We start from the raw sequence: 17,530 nt of genomic DNA on the forward strand, positions 1-17,530 counted from the left end.
CCATCTCATTAAGCCCAGTGAGTTCAGTGATTATTTCTATGGAGATGCTTCCCAGTTCTATATATCTAGCTCCCATTTTTTTCCTGTCCTGAGTTCCAATCCTAAATCTGCTGGATTTCTCTGCCTGAAAGTTTCACAGACATTTTAAATTCAGCATGTCCAAAATAGAACATACCTTTTCCCAAAATCTTCCCTCCCCACTTCCTAAATTCATTATTTCCATTAAGGGTGTCACCATTCTTTCTAACCTTGAAGTCATTAATCCTCTTCCTGTTTATCTAGTAAATTGCCAAATCTAGATTCTAATCCCCAAACATCTTCCACATTCCCTCCAAATTGTTAGATTAGTGCTCTTCCCTCACCAACATCGTTTTGTATTTACTTACCTGTGTACATAAATTCCTTGAAGGTCAAGATGATTGGTTTATCTTTACCTTGGAATGGTACACAGAGGTAACCTTATTGATCCTTACCTGAACAGGAAACTTTATCACAATATCCTCAACAAGTAGTCATCTAGTATCTATTAGGCTTAAGAACAGTGTGAAATAAAATAAAATTTTGTACTGTGTTTTAGGCACAAGCCTACCAAAAAAATCTTAACTCAGATTATTCTAATCCAGGCAGTTCTTAGGAGAGAATCAGAGGTGATAAGAGCTAACCCTTGGCTCTGAAAATCTTGATACCTCCAAGCCATTTCTTATTATTATATATTTGTGTGTGTGTGTGTGTGTGTGTGTGTGTGTGTGTGTGTGTGAGGCAATTGGGGTTAAGTGACTTGCCCAGGGTCACACAGCTAGTAAGTGTTAAGTGTCTGAGGTCAGATTTGAACTCAGGTCCTCCTGACTCCAGGGCCGGTGCTCTATCCTCTGCGCCACCTAGCTGCCCCTCCAAGCCATTTCTAAGTGAACAATTAGGGCTTTCTCACCCAGTAGAAAAATGTTCACAATGAGATAAAACAGTTACAAAATTCAAAATGAGGTTCAATTAACATTTTGCTTCATCAAACAGAACATTAGTTACTTAACTTTTATCATACCCTTGGAGAATCATTTTCCTAAACCACTCTTTAAGAATTTACTTTTCCAGGGGGCAGCTAGGTGGCACAGTGGTTAGAGTACTGGCCCTGGAGTCAGGAGTACCTGAGTTCAAATGCAGCCTCTGACACTTAACACTTATTAGCTGTGTGACCCTGGGCAAGTCACTTAACCCCAATTCCTCACCAAAAAAAAAAAAAAAGAATTTACCTTTCCACCTGGTCAAGATGGATCATTTTAGGAATCATTGCTCTTTTCTGGTCACTGCCTTGTTTCATGGAAGTCCCAAAACTTCAGACTTGGATAATTTTTAAATGTTTTCATATATTTCTAAGGGGTGGGGTAGGGATAAATTTGTTTCTGCCACTGGAACCTTTTTTACTAGCAGCTGTAACTCCCCCAAGTGGAGTATTTTGTGTGTCATAAGTCCTTAATAAATGTTTGCTATACGAGTAAATGAATGACTTCCCCCCCCCCTCCATGTGCCTACAGTCATTTATGGTCAACCAATCAGCTGTTGCTTTTCCTCAGTCTAACCACTCCTTTCCACCCAGTAACCTCATAAAGAGCCACATTCCCAGTGTTTTTTTGGCACTAATGGATAGGCAATATTTGCCTCCAGGTCTGGAGAGTTACCTCTTGGCCTTTATGTCCATTCATTGTTCTATTTATTTAAAATAAAAGAAATCTGCATGTGAAAAGTGAAATAACAAAACAAGTTGATATAGAGAATCCACACAGGCACCCCTTGAATGAACTAAAGTGCCTTGTTCATGTCCTCTAATTTCACTAATATGGAAGCTAAGGCTTCTAGAGAAAAGTATGTGGCAAAACTCACGCAAACACTAAGTTAATGGCAGAAGCAAAACTAGAATCCAGGGTTCTAGTCCCAAAGTTGGGAAGATCAAGAGCCACTAATGGTTTCTAAACGAAGGAATGACAGAATCAAATGGTACAGAGAGGATTAAAGAGGGAAGGACTGACATCTGGCAGTCATATTAGGAAGTGATTGCAACAATAACTGATAGTCCCATAGTACTTTTAAATTTACAAAGCACTTTACAGACGTGGTTTCATTTGAGTCTCATAATCCTGGCAGGTAGTGTAAGCATCATCTCTATTTTATAGATGAGGAGTTTGAGGCTCAGAGGGATTAATAGTCATTCATGTCATGGTCACACAGTATCAGATGGGAGAGAAAGTAGATCTTCATGGCTGGTATTTTCTCCACTCTGTTTTTCAATAAGCAAGTTCAATTACTTTCAGCTATTAAGGGCCCAGATTAGAGAGGTGCCAGTGGCAGGCAATTAAAAGGAAAAGACTTGATAATCTTGTCATGAAAAAATAATCCACACTGCTTCATATAAAATACTTCCATAGATTTAGGGTTTAGAGGCTACTTTACCATTTATAGTAGATTAGAAAGTGAGTGTTAAGCATCCTCCCAACATTTGGTCTGTGGCTTCTTGCCTAGATAATTCACATATAGAAGAGTAATAAGAAATGAGCTGGTGAAGGACTTTGCATGTTAGCATGACACTCAGGTACATAAGAAATACTTGTTGATTGAGAAGGTTGAGAAATTTATTTATCATACTACATGGATCCATTTCTCCAAAATTTAAATTTATCCATCCATCCATCCATTCATTTGTTTATCTATTTATTTATCGGGGCAATGAGGGTTAAGTGACTTGTCCAGGGTCACACAGCTAGTAAGTGTCAAGTGTCTGAGGCTGGATTTGAACTCCTGAATCCAAGGCTAGTGTGTTATCCACTTTGCCACCTAGCTGCCCCCTCTCCAAAATTTTTAATTGCTTATCCTACCATTAAAATATTTAGTACTCACCCCCCAAATATGTAGATTTCCTTATTTATATGTTAAATATGTTTATTTAATATTAAAATTATAAATTGTGTAAATATTAAATCATGTTTCTATTAAATATTATTAGTACTATTGTACTAGTAATTATGCATATTATAAAACTTAGACAAAGAAGGCTGGAATAATAGGGAATCACCATAGTTTATTGAGTAGGGGAGTAAGTGATACATGATCACACCTGTCATTTTAGACTTTGGCAGCTGGGTGAAAGATGTATTGGAGTGGGGAGAGACTTGAGACAAGGAGACTAATTAGGAGGTTATTACAATGATGCAGGAGAAAAGTGATGAAGGCCTGAACTAGAGTGGTAGCTATAAGGAGAGAGAAAGGAACAGATTTGAGAAATATGCAGGTAAAAATGATACCTACTAATGAGATTTGGCCACTGATTGGTTATATGGGATGAGTGAAAGTGAGAAATTGAGGATGACACTAAGGTTTTGAACCTGGGTGACTGGAAGAATGAAGGTTACCTTGACAGAAAGAGGGCCACAGTGGAAGAGGGATAGTTTTGCTAGAGTCTTTATACAACACAATGAAGTAGGTGTTTCTGTTATTCCATTCCCCATTTATTACAACTGAGGGGGAGAGAGGTTAAGTGACTTGCCCAGGGTCAAGTTTCTGAGGTAAGATTTGAGGTCATCTTCCTGACTTCAAGTTCAGTATTTTATCCACTATACTACCCAGTTCCTTCTAATGTAATAAGATCAGGAAGGGGAAAGGACTGACATCTGGCAGTCATATTAGGAAGTGATTGCATTGATAACTGATAGTCCCATAGTACTTTTAAATTTACCAAGCACTTTACAAACGTGGTTTCATTTGAGTCTCATAATCCTGGCAGGTAGTGTAAGCATCATCTCTATTTTATGGATAAGGAATTTGAGGCTCAGAGAGATTAATAGTCCCTCCATACCTACTCAGCCTTTGAAGGTTACTCTGTCACACCAAAAAATGAAAAGAGGGTTAGGTGGGGTGTTCATAGTCACAAAATGATCTGTGTAGGGCGTAAGTACATTGGAGAGTACCAGTTGGATTATAACTATCCTAAGGGGCCAACACCAGAGGGAGAGAGACACAGGGCCTCAGAGCTTGGGAGTGTTGGTGATAATTCATCAAGGGCTTGTGTCAGAGAAAAGCTCCTTGGGATTCTACCTGTTGTCTTCTTATCCTCTGATCACATACCCCTTTGGTGCCATATAATAGCTTCCACATGAATACCACTCCTATAGATTCTAGGTAACCATTATTGATCCTTCAGTTGGGTAGTTACATAACCATAGCATTTTAGAGTGGGGAGGGAATTGAATAAAAATGTCATTTTAAGATTATATCATCTTTGATAAGGATGTATAGAAGGAGATGGAGACAAAAGCAGAAGGCATTTGCAGCAATCCTGCCTTTGAAGAGACAGAAAAGGGATTGGGGACAGGTAGGGCTGTTGGAATGTTTTCAGTTATGCCAACATAAACGATAGCAATCTATTAGTAACATTAAATGCAAGAATGAGGGACAGCAATACCAGGGTGTAGAGGAGGGTAACGGAGCATTACCAGGTTGTAGGTTTCATCTTGGAATCTCTGGTAAGACTCAGGTGCCGACTTCTTCATAGGGTTATAGATTTGGTGCCGGAAGGGACCTCAGAGACCAATTTAGTCCAACACCCCACCCACCCACTTTGCCCATGAGTGAACTATTCACATAAGTGAGGTTAAGTGACTTGCCATGGTCACGCAAAGCCCCTCCTGACCCCCTAGCTGCTATTGCCCACAGTCCTCAAACTACCTTGTGTTCAGTCCATATATATTCTCTATAAACTTGCATGTATATGTTGTCTCTCTCATTCAAATGTAAGTTCCTCTAGGGCAGGGGCTGTTAGCCTTCTTTGTATCCCCAGTGCTTATCCCAGTGCCTGGAACATAGTAGCTGCTTGATTGATTAAGCATCTTAAGAAAGTAACTGGAATGTAGAGATAAATAAGCTCTAGAGCTCATGATCCTTATTTGCAGGCTAGGATTGCCTCTTATGACTGTTTGTGGTACTTTAAAAATCCATGATTTTATTGGGTGTGGGTACTACTTTCCCCAAGTAAACTGTAAGCTAAGAAGAGGGTTTTATATGACTTACCACAGTTGAAAAAATTCATGACCAGCCTTCTGGACATAAATCTATATGAACTTAGCTAGGTTTCTTCCTCGGGTTTCAAACTGTTGCAAGGGGTACTCAGCTGATGTTCTCCTGATAACATGGTGTTGAGGTGACCCCTGGGCCTTCCAAAGTTATACTAGGGGAGCACAATATCTAACTGGGTCCTACCTCTTGAAAAACCACACATTAAAACAAACTACACATTTAGTTAGGGAAATTTTTTCTTAGTGCTTGAGCCAGAAAGAATTGAATGAAGACAGTTAAGTGTTTTGAATCTCATAAATTTTGTCCTTAAAACGGAAAACACAGATTATCGATGAAATAGGATGTTTATTGGCTTCCTTTTATAGAGTAGTTTCTAGATCAATTTCATCATCAAATCTATAAAATGAAATTGCTTTTCTAGCTCTGGAAAGACTTTCCCCTTTTTCTTTGTGAGTAGGAATGTTGACACTGATGAGAGGTACTCGGATTTATATTCTACTTCCTCCATTTACTAGCTCTGTGGTTTTGGGCAAGTCATTTATTCGGAGGTGAAGACCAGTTTTCTCATCTTTAAAGTGGTCATAATAATAAACACTAGATACTTTTTAGTGTCTTGAGGAAATCATTTTGTAAACTTTAAAGCTCCAAATAAAATACAAGTTATCATTACTGTCCACAGACGTCATTCACACACCAGGGCATGGTATTTCAGATAACCTGGCTTCATGTCCTTCCTGAGGAAACTGGAGATTAATATATGCTGTGACACTGAATCCTTCGACTTATTACAATGAGTCAATGTTCTATTGAATATTTATAGTACTTTGGGTTCATGACATGTTTAGTTCAGATTGGTGTTGCTTCATTTGAGTAATATTTTCTCCTTTTTATTCTAATTTTGATATTTGTTCTAACAAGTTAGTAGTCTGACTTTATATAGATAGCTAATTTTGAAGTAATTTGTAGCTAATTACTTCGTCTCTGATTTGTGTGTGTATGTGCTATTACTTTGTACTTGGTATGTTCAGTGCTTTAAATTCTCTTTTTAAATATTTGTTGTATGACGGCATGAAGGTTTCTTGCATAGTTTTAAAACTTTTGGTCTTTCTCATTTCTAAGTCCTACACTATGTTTTCTAATGTATTTTGCACCATCCTCTTCTATCTCAACCTTTATATCAAAATTGCTGAATATTAAAATATATGTTGATTTAATTTGTACGATCTCATAAAGTTCTTTTGGAGGTTTTCTCTATTTCTTCATCCTCCATGACAGATGTTGGCGTAAGGTATAATTATTTTCATGGTGGTCTTTCTGCAAATGCTTATCATGAGCACAAGGGGACCAGATGTCTCCTGAAATATTTCTTCTCGAGGACAGCTAGGTGGTGCAGTGGCACTGGCCCTGGATTCCGGAGGACCTGAGTTCAAATTTGACCTCAGACACTTGACACACTAGCTGTGTGACCCTGGACAAGTCACTTAGCCCTCATTGCCCTGCCCACAAAAGAGAGAGAGAGAGAGAGAGAGAGAGAGAGAGAAATATTCCTTGTTGCCTTTGGACACATAATAGAAACAACCTTTATTTCTTCTTTTCTTTTTAATTAAATTAAATTTTATTTATACAGCTACATAACAAAGATTAGCCTCTCTTTCACTTCCCTCCTCCCACCTCCACCCCCAACCCACCTATTGAGAAAACAAGAATAACAAAATCCCTGTTTCAGTTCTGTATGGTCAAACAAAACGAAATTTCTCATTGGTCATATGTAAAAAAAAGTCTTAATCTGTGCTCTGAATCCTTCACTTCTCTCTCAGGAGGTAAACAGCATGTTTTATCTTGAGCCCTCTGGAATTGTAGTTGGTCAACACACCACTAAAAGCTCAGTGGGCCGATAAGTGGTGATGCAGTGGATAGAGCACTGGCCCTGAAGTCAGGAGGACCTGAATTCTCATCTCTGACACTTACTAGCTGGCAAGTCACTTAACCCCAATTCCCTTAAACATCCAGGACCATCTCCAGTTGTCCTGATATTGTTTGTTTTTGGTCTTTTTGTTTGTTTGTTTTGTTTTTTGCAGGCAATGGGGGTTAAGTGACTTGCCCAGGGTCACACAGCTAGTAAGTGTCAAGTGTCTGAGGCTGGATTTGAACTCAGGTACTCCTGAATCCAGGGCCAGTGCTTTAACCACTGTGCCATCTAATTGCCCCCGTCCTGATATATATCTTACCACTGGACCCAGATGGCTCTGGAGGAGAGAGTGAGGTTGCTGACTTTGCACAGCCCTCCCTCACTTAAATCCAATTCACTGCAAGTAGTGACATCACCATGGTGTCATGTTCATCTTTGAGAATGAAGGACAAGGGGCAGCTAGGTGGTGCAGTGGATAGAACACTGGCCCTGGATTTAGGAAGACCTGAATTCAAATCCGGCCTCAGACACTTAACACTTACTAGCTGTATGACCCTGGGCAAGTCACGTAACCCCAATTGCCTCATTAAAAAAAAAAAAAAAGAAGAAGAAGAAAAAAGAGAGAATGAACGACAAACAACAACAAAAGTTCAGTACAATAGTATTCCATCACTTTTATGTATCATAATTTGTTCATCGGTTCTCTAATTTATGGACAATCCCTCAGATTTCCATCCTTTGCCACCTCAAAAAGAGCTATAAATATTTTTGTACATCCTTAGACCTTGTTTTCCTTAGGATTAATCCCTCCCTTAATCTACTCTCTAATTCCCCATCTCCCTTCCCTTTACCCCCTTTTCCTTTCTATTTCACCGTTAAATTATATGTATTTCAGTATCCAAGTGTGGGGGTGTATTTTTCCTTCTTTTGACTAGTTCAGAGTGATTGTGAGGTTGAAAGTGTCAGCCACTCCCCTCACTCTCTTCTTGTTGTTGGTATAAATGTCAGTTTGTAGGGGGGAAGAGGGAGGGAGGGAAGGAGGGATAAAAAATTGGAACCCCAAACTATAAATAAATTTATATAAATAAATAAAATTTTTAAAAATCTGTGCACCCTTATACAGCATTATTTTCTCTAACCTTCCTTTCCCCTCCCACCCAACCCCCATTTCTCTTTCCCTTCTCTCTCTCTTTTTTTTTTTTAGTGAGGCAATTGGGGTTAAGTGACTTGCCCAGGGTCACACAGCTAGTAAGTGTTAAGTGTCTGAGGCCAGATTTGAACTCAGGTCCTCCTGACTCCAGGGCCGGTGCTCTATCCACTGCGCCACCTAGCTGCCCCTTCCCTTCTCTTTTAATTCTTTTTTTTTTTTTTTTTTTTGTGGGGCAATGGGGGTTAAGTGACTCGCCCAGGGTCACACAGCTAGTGTCAAGTGTCTGAGGCCGGATTTGAACTCAGGTACTCCTGAATCCAGGGCCGGTGCTTTATCCACTGTGCCACCTAGCCGCCCCTTAATTCTTAAGATCATCAAGCCAGGCCTTGTCTAATTGGACTACCTCTATGACTCCTGATGATGATAGAGTTTGGCAGGACACATATCACTTCCTCGTATATTAATGTGAGCAGATTGTTCCTGTTCAGTCCTTTATCACTATTCATTTATGTTTACCTTTTTATGTTTCTCTTCACTCTTGTATTTGTACTTCAGTTTCTCTGCAATTCTAGTCTTTTCATCAGAAATTCATAGAAGTCCTCTATTTTATTAAAGATCCATTTCTCCTCTGTAGTACTCAGTTTTGCTGGATAAATTACTATTGGCCATAAGTCCACATCCTTTGCCTTCTGAAATAATATTATTCCAAATTATTCGCTCCTTTTTAGTGGTGGCTATTAAATCTGGAATTTTTTAAAATGTTGTCATTAGAATTTGGGTTGGTGCCCTTTCTAGATCTATTAGGAAGAGCTTGTGAAGAAGAGCTCATTGTGTTGTCTCCTCTCTGCCATCTTGGCTCCATTCTTGCCCCTCTCCCCCTTTATTTGTCTCTTCAGGCAGGATCTATATGCCCTTATTCCATTTAGCTGCAATCTCCTTTTAATTTATACCACGAATATCAACAACATCTTGTATTGTATACCAAAATAAGATCAAAATGGGTACATGATTTAGAAATGATATAAGCAAATTTGGGGAGCATGGGATAGTTCACCTAATGGATAAGGAAGAATTTATGACCAAAAAAGAAACAGAGCATTGTAGGATATAAAATGGATAATTTTTATCATATTAAGTTAAAAAGCTTTTCACAACCAAACCAATACACCCAAGATTAGAAGGAAAGCAGAAAATTGGCAGGGGGGAGATTTTACAGCAAGTTTCTTTGATAAAGTCCCCATTTCTCAAATATATAAAAAACTGAGCCAAATTTATAATAATTCAAGTCATTTCCCAGTTGATAAATGGTCAAAGGATCTGAACAGGCAGTTTTCAGAAGAAGAAATCAAAATTATCCACAGTCGTATAAAAATACTCTAAATCACTATTAATTAGAGAAATGAAAATTAAAAGAATCTGAGGTACTACCTCACACCTATCAGATTGGCTAATATGACAGAAAAGGAAAATGGCAAATGTTCAAGGAGATGTGGAAAAATTGGGATGCAAAGGAACTGTTGGTGGAATTGTAAACTGATCTGTTTTGGAGAACAATTTGAAACTATGCCCAAAGGGGTATAAAACTGTATATGTCCTTTGACTAGGTCTGTATCCCAAAGAGATGAAAGAAAAAGGAAGAGGTGCTTTATGTATAAAAATATTTATAGCAGCTTTTATTATATAGTGCCAAAGAATTGGAAATTGAAGGGATACCCAATCAGTTGAGGAATGGCTGAACTGAAAGTTGTGGTATATGATTGTAATGGAAAACTATTGCGCTGTAAGAAATGATGAACAGGATGGTTTTAGAGAAACCTGGGAAGACTTAGATGAACTGATGAAAAAATGAAGTGAGTTGAACCAGAATAACATTGTACACAGGAACAGCAATATTGTACAATGGTCAACTGTGAATGACTTGGGTATTCTCCGCAATATAATGATCCAAAACAATTCCAAAGGACCTTATGAAGAAAAATGCCATTCACCTCCGGAGAAAGAACTGATGAGAGTCTGAATGAATATGTAAAGCATACTTTTCTTACTTTACCTTCTTTATTTTTCTCGTTTTGTTTTGGTCTGTGTTCTCTTTTGCAACATTACTAATACAGAAATAGGTTTTGCATGATTCCATATGTATAATCTATATCAAAGTACTTAGCTTTTCAAGGAGTGGGGTGGGGAAGGAGGGTGGGAATTTGGAACTCAAAAATTATTTAAAATGACTGTTAAAAATTGTTTTTACATATGATTGAGAAAAAGAAAATAAAACCATTCTTAACATTTATAGCACGAATATAAATGTTGATATGACTCAGTTACCCAAAATAATGATGATTTACCCTTAATTTACTACTACTATTATTATTATTATTATTCACTGTACAGGAATCTCACATTTAGAGTAGCAGTACCTAAGGTAATGTTTATAGATGTTCTGAAAACTTCATGATTCTTAAAAATTCTATTCACCTTTTGAACTGGGAGTTAGCTTATATTTTCTTTTGTTTCATGGGTTGCCTTAGCTGAAGAATTCAGCATCGAATAAGGTCTGGGTCTCCTGGTGATCTTCCTCTTCATCCTTTTTCTATAGATGGGAAATGATAGTTGAAAAAGTTTAATCTATTAAGAAGCAGTTTTGCATTCTTTGCTTAAACCAAGTACTGTTTGAATGTTGATTTAGAAGATTTTGCTAGGCTTTCCTATTCCTTATTAAATGTTTATTGACTACAGACTTCTAGTTATTTTCTTAATTCAACAAGTATTGGTTGAACACTTGTTGGGATACTCTTTAGCTGAAGTGTCTATGAACTAAAATCCTGGAAAGGCATGGGAAACTTTTAGAACAATAAGAATCCATTTAATCAAGTGCTAAATTTGAAATTAACAGGTGTGCAAAATTGTATAATATAAGAAGGAAGGAAACAAGCCCATATTAATACTGTGTTCTAGGCACTGTACTATGTGCTTTATTTGTTTTTGTTTTTGTTTTTGTTTTTGGTTTTTTTTTGCAGGGCAACAGGGGTTAAGTGACTTGCCCAGGGTCACACAGCTAGTAAGTGTCAAGTGTCTGAGGCCGGATTTGAACTCAGGTACTCCTGAATCCAGGGCCAGCACTTTAACCACTGCGCCATCTAGCTGCCCCCTGTACTATGTGCTTTATAAATGTGATCTCATTTCATCCTCACAGTAATCCTGGGATGTAGGTGCTATTATTATTCCCATTTTACAGTTGACGAAACTGAAGCAGGTAGCAGTTAACTGACCTGTCCAGGGTCAGACAACTCAAAAGTGACCAAAGCTAGATTTGAATTCAGGTCTTCCTGACTCTAGGCCCAGCTCTATATCTAATTATATGTGCTGCCTAATTATATGTTACAGGTGTTCATGTAACGATTGGAATGACGCTACCTGCTGGAGACTTACTGTAGGAAAGCTCCACCATGAGGAGAAGGCCTCTGAGGGCAAGGCCATACAGCTAAATATGATAACTGAGCTGGAGCTATGTGGGAAAGGCTTGAAAACAGGTCCTTGAATACAGGTTGAAGAGTTTGATTTTATTTAGTAGCAGCAGCAGCAGCAGCGGTGGTGGCGGTGGTGGTAGTAGTGTGTGGTGGTAGTAGTAGTAGTAGTAGATAGGTGGTGTCGGGTGGTGGTGGCTGCAGCAGCAGTTGCTGCTGCTACTGCTAAGGTAATATCATTTATGTAATGCCTTAAGGTTTGCAAATATATCATTTTATCATCATAGCCACTCTTGAAGGTTTTACAGATGAGAGGTTGGGTTAGGGGAGCTATTATTAGATTGAGAATTTGAGGTAGTTCAGGTTGTGATATTTGTCATAGCCAAGATACTGTAAATAATTATACATATATGTTCTTATGTTTATTATTGCTTCCATTCATTTATAAATTGCACATATTCTCTAATTTTAGATTTAAACATAGAAAAATAAGAATAATTACTATTGGTAAGGGAGACTTTTCCAGTTCATTAAATAACAAGCATTTAGTGAACTTCAATGGGAGTTTGAATTGATTAATGCTAATAAGGTTGTAAGTGTATTCATAAGAAATAAAATATTCAAGCATAGTCCATTCTAGAGTTTGGGAGAATAAAAGTAAGTAGAGAATGAGTTAAATGACTGAGGTGACCAATAAGAGGATCTGGGCAGACTCCCATCTAATGTTGCTACAGACGAAAAGGGCATGTCTTTTTGTACTTGCTATATGTGCCATCAACCTGCTACGAGCAAGTTATTATGCAAATATACGCAGTAATACTAGTTAGAGTGTGATAACTGCATCAGAGAGGTCAAACATGAAAGAGAGAGGAAAGGGATAGGGATCACTTCTAGCTGAAGTCATCAGGAAAAAAGGCTTCATCGAGGAAGTGGCACGCTACCTAGACCTTGAACAAACAGAAGAGTAGCAGAGATGAGAAGAGTATGTCCCTAGAATGGGGAAAAAATGTACTAATACATGGGAGCAGGAAACTGTAAGACAAGATCAAGGAACAGGGAGACCCAGTTCAATGTTCAAAAAGGAACAGTATGAAATATTGAACAGAAAGGTAGATCAGGACTAGATAGTGGAGAGCTATTATCAACAGAAGAAAATGTTTATATTTTATGTTATGGACTGTGAAAATCTACTAAGGGTCTTTGAGCCAGCAAGTAATGTGGTCAGACCTAGTTCTAGTGTTAAAAAAACATATGTATACTTTGGTGGTGGTAGTTTAAAAATTACTTTACAAATTTATACTTTGGAATTGAAGAATCTGAGATTAAACTACAAGATGCCTTTTCTTTGCTTATTTGTATGAAAGAAATATTAGTTGATATCTAAATATATTTTTATTTCAGTTCTATTAATAGAGAGGTTGACAGAATTCTTTATGGGGGCTGTTGTTTAGTAAGTAAGCCACTTGGTTAAGTATGCTAACCAAGCAATTTCTAGTCAAAAGTTTTTCTCTCAGAGAATATAGATAAAATATAAAAAACTAGCTGGTTTAAGCAGTTTGAAGAACATGTACCAGTATATCCTTCCTATGAAAACACAATTTTTTTCTTTTTTGCACTTAATAGTGTTTTTTAAATTACATATAAAGATAGTTTTCAACATTCATTTTTATAAGATTTTGAGTTCCATATTTTTCTCCCTTTCTCCCTTCCCTCCCCAAGACAGCTTGCAATCTGATATAGGTTATACATGTAAAATTATGTTAAATATTTCTACATCAGTCATGTTGTGAAAGAAGAATCAAAACAGAAGGGGAAGACCACAAGAAAGAAAAAACAGAAAACAATTGAAAATAATATGGGTAGGGGCAGCTAGGTGGCGCAGTGGATAGAGCACCGGCCCTGGAGGCAGGAGTACCTGAGTTCAAATCCGGCCTCAGACACTTGACACTTACTAGCTGTGTGACCCTGGGCAAGTCACTTAATCCCAATTGCCTCACTAAGAAAAAAAAAAAAAAAAGAAAATAATATGGGTTTGATCTGCATTTAAACTCCATAGTTCTTTCTCTTGGTATGGAGAGCATTTTCCATGACAAGTCTTTTGGAATTGTCTTGGATTATTGCATTGCTGAGAAGAGCTAAACCTATCATAGTTGATCATTGCACAGTGTTACTGTTGATGTGTATAATGTTCTTCTGGTTCTGCTTACTTCACTCAGCATCAGTTCATGTAAGGCTTTCCAGGTTTTTCTGAAATCTGCCTGCTCATCATTTCTTTCTCTTTTTTTCTTGTTTATCAAATCTTTATTGGGTAATTTATTGGGTAACTGGGGCAAGGCAGGCAGGGTCCAGTCTAGTCCTTCTTGGCAGCGGCCTTCCTCACAGCAACCAGGATGTTGCTGAGCTCCTCTCTCTTCCTCTTGGTTCGGATGTGAGTGCCCACCCTTTTTTTGATGAACTTTAGGGCTCACTTATCCTTGGAGACTTTTAACAATTCCATGGCTCGCCTCTCATAAGGGGCAAACCCACACACCTCCTAGATCATATCTCTCACAAACTTGGTGTGTTTGGTCAGGTTCCCATGGCAGTGGCAGTATCAAGGCTTCGAAACGTTCTTGGTAACTTTGTGGCCCTTGTTGAGGCCCATGGCCATAGGGTAGCGGATGGCCATGGCTGTGGTGAGATTGTAGCATCAACGGCAACCACAACAAAAGGAAAGAAAGAGCGTTGAACTCTGGAATATCCTGCTCATCATTTCTTACAGTGCAATAGAATTCCATCACAATCATATACCACAACTTGTTCAGCCATTCCCCAACTGATGGGTATTCCCTCATTTTCCAAGTCTTTGCCACCACAAAAAAGCTGCTATAAATACTTTTGTACATGTGGGTCCTTTTCCCTTTTTTATGATCTCTTTGGGATACAGAATATCCAGTAGTGGTATTGCTAGATAAAAGTTTATGCACAGTTTTATAGCCCTTTGGGCATAGTTCCAAATTGCTCTCCAGAATGGAGATCAATTCACATTTCCACCAACAATCAGTTCACAATTCCACCAACCATGCATTAGTGTTCTGATTTAACCACATCTCCAACATTTATCATTTTCCTTTTCTGTCATAGTAGCCAGTCTAATAGGGGGTGAGGTGTACCAGAGTTGTTTTAATTTGTACTCAGTTGTACTCGGCGTTGTTTAATTTACATTTCTCTAATCAATAGTGATTTAGGGGGCAGCTAGATGGTGCAGTGGATAGAGCACCGGCCCTGGAGTCGGGAGTACCTGAGTTCAAATCTGGCCTCAGACACTTAACACTTACTAGCTGTGTGACCCTGGGCAAGTCACTTAACCCCGATTGCCTCACTAAAAAAAAAATAGTGATTTAGAGCATTCATGAAAACACAATTTAAGGAAAATAGTGTCTGTCACAGGAGCTAGGAAATTTCATGAGGATAGAGCAGAGAGGGGCTGCCCGAGCAGATGTCGAGAACCAGGGATATCTTCATGGGAAGTCTAACAGGATTTAAATGGTTGTGGTAAGGGTGTGATTACGATGACTTTGTTTATACAACTTGTAGAGAGCCTATATAATATAAATATTTCATTTATAATTTATTATTAATTTGTACAGAAAATCCATGATCACAAATTAAGCTTTATGTCAGTGTAACTTGATTCTGCAAATCTTTTTCCCAGTAATTGTTGAACATTCATCTTGATATGCTGTGATCAGTGGTGCAATTTGTACTCTGCTTTATTAAAAACTTATGTAGTCATTTTTACTGAAAAAAAATTAAATGGAGCAATTTCACTGGACAAATAAACACTTCGGTTTTGTTTTGTGTTTTTAAACCTCAGAAAATATGTGAGAATGAAACCCATAAGTCATTTGCCTCTAACAGTGGTGCTTTGAAATTCAGTGTACAATTTTTGGAAAGTGCTTTTGGATTTTAGAACAAATGAGAAAAAGAAAATATAGAGTATTATAACAACAGAGGAGTTGAGGGGGTTCATGACAATATGAAAATCGGAATCCTAAAACCTTTCAACAAATTGCTTTTCTGTTTTCCAAAGGACATTTTGTTCAGAGGAGAAAGTTAGCATTGACTAATTTATCCCATCTAACCACCTCTCCATGTGACTTTGAGGGTGTTTGGAAATTTTGATTAACACAAAAATATATGTTGGGAAACAACTAAAGTAGATGGTATAAAGTCTACCACTTTGGGCTTCAACATCCTAACAGATGATCAAGAAACAGGGTAAACTAGACCGACAGTGTGTTTGTCATGGCATATATATTATTTTGGAAAGATGGATCATAGAACTGGAACACCTGCAAAAAGTACATAAACTGCTGAGCCATGCTTTTGAATCCTTCTGAATGTCACTAGGGAAATGGATCAGCATTGATTCATTTGTTTTGTTGGCTAGCCTCTGGGAAACTTATATCAGTGTGGTTTGTAGATGGCATGTGGCAAAGGGCCAAAACTCTGCTGGTATGAATGAAGCAGGCAGGTTTCCAGTAGCTTTTTTGGCTTTTATAAATTACTTCAGTAAGTTCGTTTTAATTAACATTGATTAAGCACTTCCATAGATTCAGTGCAGTGTACTATCAGACAACAGTGCTAACCACAGATTTTGTAGTAGATAATAGAAAACAGAAATAGATGTCATACAAAGTTACCATCAGTGCCAGGACAGGAGCAAAGTGCTGTGCTAAGGAAAGAAAGAAGTTTGAAGGGGGGCCTGAGGTCATACCACATGAGTGTTGTGTGGAGGGTCTAGGTATGTTCTAACTGGAGAAAAAAAAGGAGTGTGAAAGGTTAAGAAAGACCTGTGTCTCATGATATAGCTGGCTTCAGGTACTTGAAAGGCTGCCACATGGCAGAGGAGTTAGATTTGTTCTACTTCGCTCTAGAAGTAAGAATGAAGAGCCATGGGCAGAAGTTGCAGAGGCAGATTTAGGTTGGATATAAGGAAAAGCCTTCCTAACAGAGTGGTCCAACAGTGAAATGGGCTATAGTGGGTTTCTCTTCCTTATATAATGATATAATATAAATAATTTCATTCTACTTCAGTGAAGAGCACTTCCTGGCTTTATGACTGGACAGATCTTTCTTTTTGCTTTTTATAATTTTATTTTCAGTTCCAGATTCTCTCCTTCCCTCACCCCTATCCCCTTCTTCACCAACTGAAGAGGCAAGAAATGCAAAACCCATTACAAATATTAAGTTATTCAAAACAAATGTCCACATTAGCCATGTTTGGGGTGGGCGGGTTGGGGAGCAAGTAAAAGGGAAGGAAAAAAAAGGAAAAAAAATATGCTTCGGGCTGAATTCTGAGGCCATCAGCTCTCTATCTGGAGATGGATAACATGTTTCCTCATGAGCCCTTTGGAATTGTGGGGGGTCATCGTATTAAGCAGTGTTACTAAGTCTTTCCCAGTTATTGCTGTTACTGTGTAGATTGTTCTGGTTCTACTCACTTCACTTTACATCAGATCAGATAAGTTTTCTATGGGCAAGTCTCTTAACCTTTCTGAGCTTCACTTCATCTGCAAGATGACTGTATCCATAGTACCTTCTTCCCAGGCTTGAAAACATCTATGGAAAGCATTTTGCAAACTGTATAGTGCTATATAAATATCAGCTATTACTCTGTATGGGTTGTATTCGACGGTCTTTCAAGGTCCTTTACAGCTCAGATTCTGTGATTACATTAGTGAGGGGTAGCCAGAAAAAGATCTATGAGATAGGGGAGCTGCTTCTAAAAAATGGGTAGTTTATTGTTGTTTTATAGGGTAGAATGAGAAATGATTTATTGGAAGGATAGACATATGGGAGCAGATGTCATTCAGCAAACCTTTCATTAGTTTTATGAAGCCACAAAAACATTAAATCAACAGTCATGCCAGCTGTATATCTTATTACCTCAGACTCCCATATTACTAG

General features: G+C 38.1%; 1 pseudogene; it reads right to left on the reverse strand.

Annotated features, from left to right (window-relative positions):
- Positions 1 to 13,928: 13,928 nt before the first annotated feature.
- On the reverse strand, positions 13,929 to 14,246 carry LOC122736784 (annotated as a pseudogene).
- Positions 14,247 to 17,530: the final 3,284 nt, after the last annotated feature.

Source organism: Dromiciops gliroides, chromosome 1 (assembly GCF_019393635.1).
Source record: "Dromiciops gliroides isolate mDroGli1 chromosome 1, mDroGli1.pri, whole genome shotgun sequence".
Lineage (NCBI taxonomy): Eukaryota > Metazoa > Chordata > Mammalia > Microbiotheria > Microbiotheriidae > Dromiciops > Dromiciops gliroides.